Here is a 7,462-nt window from a genome sequence, read left to right on the forward strand (position 1 = left end):
GCTTGGGTCACGTGCCGAGCCTTAGTCCAATAAAATGTGAGAGGAGGGTCGGTCGCATGCCACAACATGGCGGCCAGAGGATTCCACCTGGAGAGGGGACGGGAGTTAGGGGGCGAGCCGGCCTGACCTGCCAGAGGCTACTGCACTAACTCAAAGTCTGGTTTCTGCTAGGCACAAGTTAATTTCCTTAGCGATAGCTCTTGGGCTCCAGACCCGAAGCTGGCTTCACCTTTTAATAAAGAGGAAGGGTAGGATTCCTTAAAGTGAGTTCAGGGTCACTAGGAAGAACATGACTTCTCCCAGCATCTAGTAGGGTGTGAGGAGCCCTGCCATCCCAGATAAGAGGAGAAGCCAACTCTCCTTAGAGAAACTTCTGTGGCCTGGGCCTGAGGAAGGATGGGATTTCTGGACTATGGCACTGGCGCGTGCCCTCCATCCTGCTTGAGGGGGAGAGGTGTATTTGGAGCACAGTGCCTCCAGCTCTGAGGGAAGGGGAGCCTACTGTGTATATGACTATCAATTTAACTTTGGCTAGTTCAGGGGGAAAAAATAAGTGTATTAGGGAAGGCTAACACTTTAACAACCCCGAATCAAAGTGACTTAAGCAATAAGAAGCTTATTTTTCATTTGCATCACAGTCTAGCTGGGGAATTCAAGGGCCCAGACTTCTTCCTTCCAGTGGCTCCACGGTGTTTCTAGAGATCTTGTCCTGCATTTGATCCTCTGCACTACGCTGGAAGGTAAGAGATGGAACATTGTGCCATAGGTTTTAGGGATCAGGCACGGAAGTCTGTCACTTACGCCCACTTTCCATTACTCAGAATTCAGCCATGTTGCCTCATGCAAGAGCAAGGAAGAGTGGGAAAGCGGGTCCAGCTCTGTGTGTGTCCAAGGACAAAGAAAATAGTTGATATCTAGCCGTTCTTTAAGTAATGTTAGGAAGCATGGAGAGTCACAGGCAGGTGGGAGTCAGAGCTGAGGCTGACCTTCCAGGAAGGTCCCAGAGACCCAGCCTTAGACCCCAGTCTAAGGAAGTGGAACTTCCTCCTCCGGGTTTTTCCCCTTCAGGTTATTGACTTCCAAATTCAAGTCTTGAATGGGAGCATTTGAAGGGCCAAGACTTCATCCTTCTTTCAAGGGATGCTGGGAATTTGAGTTCTGGCTCTCATTCGGAAGGCTGGACTCCTATTGTGAGCTCTTCCTGTAACAAGGAGATAGCCGCGAAGGAGACAAATCTCCACCATCAGAGGAGCAAAGGGAGGGAGGCCTCCTGGCGATTGTGCTCTGGCTGGACCTTGATAAAATGGTGTTGAGGATGAATTGTAAATTATTTTCAAATAGCTCCAAAAGCAAAAAAGGCCAAGTGGCAGAAACATAGGTTCTGGGAATTGGGAGTGATATGAGAGCTTATCTGTCTGGTCTTCAACTTTATTCCAAATCCCTTCTACCGAAACTGCCCACAATCACTCAGCCCCACTGAAATAGTCACAGTGATGGATAACTCAGTATTTATAAGGTAGCCTTTTCGGTCACCTTTTGTTCTTAGAAGCTTTTTTTACGTGATGCAGAAATCTGGTTTTCTAGAACTTTTGCTACTGAGAAGCCACTTGGAACAAATCTGTCTTCTGAGCATGCTGCAATTTTTATGTTCCACCATCCCATAATTTCTTTACTCTGCTCCAGGTTGCGCAGCCCTACTTCTTTCCAGTCGGTTCCTCATGTGGCTATCTGCTTAACAGAGGCCTGTGGGCAGAAGGTTGGGATGACGCATCCCCAGTGGTAGTGCTGTAAATTTCACTAGTCCTTCCAACTATCTCAGAGAGGTGCATAAACATTCCAGTTTAACCTATGGGAAAACTAAGGCACTGAGAAATCAGGCGATAGAAGAAATCCAGGGTCTAGATCAGCACTTGAAACCACTGTCCTGAATTCCACAGGTCACAGCCTCCCTAGTTCCATCCAACAGCTCCTTCTCTGTGTGCTGGCACACTGGGCTCACTTGGATTCCCAAGCTGGAGGAGGTCTGGTCTAGTGGCCCTCTGATGTCCCCATGTGATGGCTGTCACATCGGTACCTTTCAACAGTTCCTACAATCAGTAAAAGACACAGCCATGGGAACATAGAAACAAGTTCTCTATGAGAGCTTCTACAACGTTACTGTGAATGTGTGAGTAGGATAACTCAGAAAAAAAAACAAACAAACAAACAAACAAACCACAAACTCGTTTACCCTGACTTTTTCTGTTTGGAAGAAGAAAGAAATGTATGTCATGTTACTGAAACCACTACCTGTCATCTCTGCTGGACTTGGCCTAATGTGTCCCCACAAGAAAGGAAGGAGCCCATTATTAGAGGAGTCACTGGTGACCGGGCAAAGCTGCTCTGAAAATGACAGCTGTAATAGACAATTGCTGTGGGCAAGTTCAAATGTGGGTATTTCCCAGGAAACCTCAACCATTCAGATCTTGCTTGCTATAATGGTTTATTTCAAAAGTTCTGGATCCTTTGCAATATCTGTCTTACCCCTTGTTTTCCTAATTATAAAGGGAATGGATGTTTATTATAAAATATCTTGAAAATACATGCAAATAAAAAGAAAAATTAAAATGCCTAAGAATAACCATAGCTAACAATTTAGTGCCTGGGTCTTTACACATATATTTTTATGTAATAATGTTAATGTCATGTAATATATACAGTTTTGTAGACTTTTTTTCTCATTGAATATTGTATCATATGGATATATGGATTCATTGGGAATTCAGCCTTAAGACTGAATCACATTCTTGAGGCGTCTGGCTGGCCCAGTCAGTTAGGCATCTCACTCTTGATTTCGGCTCAGGTCATGATCTCACGGTCATGAGATGGAGCCCTGTGTTGGGCTCCACGCTGGGTATGGAGCCTGCTTAAGACTCTCCCTGCTTCTCCTTCTGCCCCTTGCACTCTCTCTCTCTCTCTCCAAAAAAAAAAGAGACTGAATCACATTTCACATTCCTTCTTTCACTTGCTTATTCCTGGGTCAGGAAGCATCATGTGTACCAGGCACTGTTGTAGGCTTTGGGGATTTCTTAGGAAACAAGACAGCCACATGGAGCCCTCAGGAGACTCACCATCTGGTGGGAGAGGCAGAAGTGGGGAGCTGGCCAGTACAGGGGTGATGAGCGCCATAGGAAAGGACAGAGCATCAGGTCAGCACGGGAGCAGTGGGGGTGGTCCGTGGTGGGCAGAGCGGTGGCAGGCCTTCTCTGAGGGGTGTAAGCAGGAAGTGGTCAGATTCCTGAGGGAGGAGGTGGTGACAACACTCGATGGGAGGGAGGAACAAAGGATGGCTTCAAGGCTTCTTTCTAGAGTGGCCAGGCAGAGGGCACCGTGACCAACCTCCTGGTGTCAGAACTTCAGATTGTCTCCATTTTTCCCCCTTTGGCTATGAATAATGCTGCAGTGAACACCCTTCCCCAGAAGATTGTGTGAGCTTCTCTGTTCACGTTCTCAGGGTCAAGAAATTGCTGGGACAGTTTTTAAGGATTTTGACCAAACCACCTTCCAAAGAGGCGTTCCCACCTGAAAGGCAGCAGTGACAGTGACAACAGTAGTAACAGTGGAACGCTCGTGGCTCTCCTGACACGGTGGGCACTGTTCTAAGCACTTCCCGTGCTGTACTTATTAAATTCTCTCAACAGCACTCTGAAGTAGGCGTCATTATCTCCAGAGTGTCATGGAGCTGGAGGAGACATAGGTGTAGTGACCCACCTGCTGTCACCCAGCACAGAAGCAGTACTGACGACATGGCCACCCAGGAAGTCTGAACTCGCAGCTCCCAGACCAGTGTTTGGTCTCATGTGGCCGAGTTCAGATTTTTCTAAAATCAGTATTTCCTTGAACACTAGTAAGTCTGAATATTTTAATCTTTTTTTTTCTTTTCTGTCACATTTTTGGACGTGCGTATCGTGCGTGTGTGGCGAAGTGTGCGGAGTGTTCAGTGCGCAGTGTCACGTGGGTTGTGTGTTTAGGTGTGTGGTGTCTGCATGTGTGTGTGGGTGCGTGTGGTGAGTAGACATGCGTGTCTGAGTGTGTGTGGAGTGTGTGTGAGCGGTGTGTGTGTCTGTGCCCATGGGCAGTATGCGGGTGGGGGGTTATGGAGTGGAGTGTGGGTGTGTGAGGAGGTCTGTGTCCATTGCCCACCTACACCCACGAAGTCATAGGGGTCTGGAGTCATGAGGAACTTTGGAAACTTGAGCAAATTCTGAGGTGTTTTCTCCCTCCATAAATTGGAGATAATGAAATAGCCTTTTTCGTGTTGACAGAGGATGAGGGCAGATGACACAAAGCCCGTGCCCGGAGTGTTGCTCACAGTGAGGCTTGCTGTGGGCAGGGTGAATATTTGGTCGTGGGTCGTACTCCGTAGTGGTGTCCCCAAGAGTCTTCTCGGGCGCATGTCTGGTGTCCGCTGGCTGTGAGATTTCCTGTTGCATGGTGAGATTGGAAGAACAACCCGAGGCCTGGCTGGGGGCGAGTTTGTCTTTGTCCTGCCTTCCTCACGGTCCAGAGGAGAAGTTGTGCTCACTCGCAGTTAGAGGGACTGAAATCGAGCCCCTCGTCAGGTGACAAGGACCCGTGTTCAACTTCTCTCTTCCTTGCCCTGCCCCACTGAGCAGCTTTCACCAAGGGCCTCAAAGGGGCCCCCCGTTCTTCTGTCAGCTGTCTTCCTCCTTCTCTCCAACAGACTGGCACATGTGCAGGTAAGAGGCTACCCTCACCCTGAAGAGTTTGCATCCTGCTTGAACACAAGCAAAAACAGCTGAGGTAGAAAGTAGTAAGTAAAACCCACCCAGGACCAAGGATCCAAATAATTAGGAGGTGTCATTGTCCTGTGGACCACCACTCGGTACTGAGTCCCATCTGGGGCGCTGGGAGTGCATCGGGGTAGTCTCCTAGAGAGTCTCTTCCCAGACGGTAACTTCCAGAAGGCTCTCCAGCAGGCCCTGGGAGAAGCTGCCTCTGATCGCCGTGGGGAGGTTTGTGCCACTGTCCAGCCCAGAGATGGTTCCCTCCAGGAGGAGCACCCCTATTTGCACCTCAGCTGGGGAGGGAAGCCCAGGCCTGAGCAGGAAGTCCAGTTGTAAATGGAGTGAATCTTTTTATTTTACCAGAACCAGATGTATAAAAGTACCAGGAAAAAGGGAAGCCAAAGGTTAAGAAAATAGACTACTGCCATCAGGAACATTGAATTTTTATTGCCATGCTTGTCAATGGCGCGGTTTACGAGTGGACTACATTGTACAGGACAGTGGAAGACAGAGGAGCCTCCTGCCCGGGAGGACAGGCATCCCCCTGCGTCAGCCCCATGCGAAGTGCTGCCAGGGCTCCCCCTGGCGTGTACCTCTAGGGGTCTGGGTCCTCCAGCCTGGACCACCTCTACAGTTCGGAAGTTGATCTCCACCACCAGTCCTGTCTCATCTATGACCAAAGCCCCGCCGTTGTCTCTGTGCCTGGATAGTGACATTCAGTATTGCCTTCCCTGCAACTCCACTCACCCGCCGCACCTGCTGGCTGCCTTTCCTGAGAATACCAGCCTGAACCATGGTGAGGCTGGGATGTGTTCCCATCACTGTGACAGTTTGTACACAATTGCAATATAATCAGCATCACTTGCTCCTCTGCTCAAAAACCCCTCCGAAGACTCCCCTCCTTCCTCTCTCCAAGTAAAAGCCCCAGGCATCCTGCCAGCCCTCCGGCTCACTCCCCCACTCCATGCCAGCCCACTGGCCACCAGGCCCTTCTCCAGTGGGCAGACATGGTCCCACCAGGCCTCTGCGTTTGCTAGTCCTCCTGCCTGGAATGCTGCGTCTGGATATCCATGCATCTCCCTCCTTTGAGTTTCTGCTCACGCTTTGCCTGGCCAGGAGGTCCTCTCTGAGCACCGTGTTTAAAATAGCAAACCCTCCCCTGCCACCTGTATGCCCTACCTTCCTCTTGCCTTATTCCCCTCCGTCATATTGTAAGCTACCTGAGAGATTTTTCTTTTGTTGTGTTCACTACTGTAATTCTAGTGCCTAGAACAGTTTTTTCCCCCCTGAACAAATGAGTCACATGTGGATTTTCCATGCAGGGCATTTCAAGGAACAGTTTGGGCTTTAGGGGTGCTTAGGGAAAGCAATGTCAACATTAACTTGAGCTAAACAAAATGTGAAAGATAGAATCTGTAGAAAGATTAAAGATATTCTCAAATCAAACATGTTGTGTGGTCTGTTTTTTCCTCCTCCATTAGCACAGGCAGCTGTGCAGGACACCCTCAAGCCTCACTTCATATACTCTCAACCCCGACCTTGGGATCCAGCCCCTGCTGCAGAGACCTGTTCCATGGAGGCCGACTGACCTTGACGGGTACAGTGAGACCCTATCTTGCCTCAGGCTCCTCTAGCGTGCCCACCTCTCAATTCCCGATTCTGGTGTCTCCTCTGCCTGCAGAAAAGTGCTTGGCTCTTACACTTGTGCAACTTGGAAGTGTCGGGGCTTAATGCCCACGGGTCCATCCTCACCCAGCAGGGGACAGGAATTGATGGGTAAAGCCTTCTACCCTTTGTCTCCGAGCAGAGAGTTCTGCCTTACCACTCATAAATGCTACAGTTCTCTCAGGAATGAGGACCAGTGGCCTGTACTGGTGGCCATGTGGCAAGTGGGTGGTGTTAACGTCTGATATGCAATCGCATCCTACTTACTCTGATCGTTCCCTTTGGCTGAAGTGCGTGGAAGGGAAGCATGGGGATACGTGAAGCTGTGGCATCTGATCAGCCTGGAGGCAGTGGTCACAGTGAGGACGCCAGAGCTGGCCAGGTGTTACCTGATAGGCTCGGGACAGCCAGGTAGCAGCTCAAGGCACATGGTGAAGGACAGAGGGGCCTCTATAACGGCATTGAAGGAGACGGTTCTCACCTGTCGTGGGCAGAATGGCTTGAAAAGGAGGGGATTTATTGATATGGGGCTATCACTCAGGACTGGGGTTTTAGTGCCTGGCAAGGACACTTGGAATCAGTCCGCACAGTGCTAAGAAGGCTTCTTGAAGTTTGGGTGTAAATGGTAGAATTTCATAAATGAGGGAAAGATTTGGGATTATGTCCTTGCCTATTATTGAGGAAGCGATCGGAAGGCTCAGGGGTGTTGAGTCAGTGGCTGTGATAATGGGGGATGTGGTGCAAGAGGGAAAAGGTCCCCGCTACCACATCCAGAGACTCTGCAAATATCCTTGCTTATAGGGCGCTCTCATGTTCTTAGATCCTGAGGACAGGAGCACAGTATAACCCACACAGACCCAGGAGGTACGAGCTGGGCTCCCTGAATCCTTTAATAAATGGGATACCTCAAACCTGGGCCCTTCAAGTAAGAGCTGGTTTTTCCAGCGGGATGTGTCACACAGTGTATCACTGTTGTCTCATTTCACCGAAAGCAAAGGAAGGCACCTGAC

General features: G+C 49.5%; 1 long non-coding RNA gene across 1 annotated transcript; it reads left to right on the forward strand.

Moving 5' to 3' along the window:
• Positions 1 to 653: 653 nt before the first annotated feature.
• Positions 654 to 6,124, forward strand: LOC132020913 (uncharacterized). Its single transcript, XR_009405144.1, has 3 exons — positions 654 to 740; positions 4,305 to 4,739; positions 5,151 to 6,124. It is a non-coding gene; the product is annotated as an uncharacterized LOC132020913 (long non-coding RNA).
• The last annotated feature ends 1,338 nt before the right edge of the window (positions 6,125 to 7,462 follow it).

Source organism: Mustela nigripes, chromosome 6 (genome assembly GCF_022355385.1).
Source record: "Mustela nigripes isolate SB6536 chromosome 6, MUSNIG.SB6536, whole genome shotgun sequence".
Lineage (NCBI taxonomy): Eukaryota > Metazoa > Chordata > Mammalia > Carnivora > Mustelidae > Mustela > Mustela nigripes.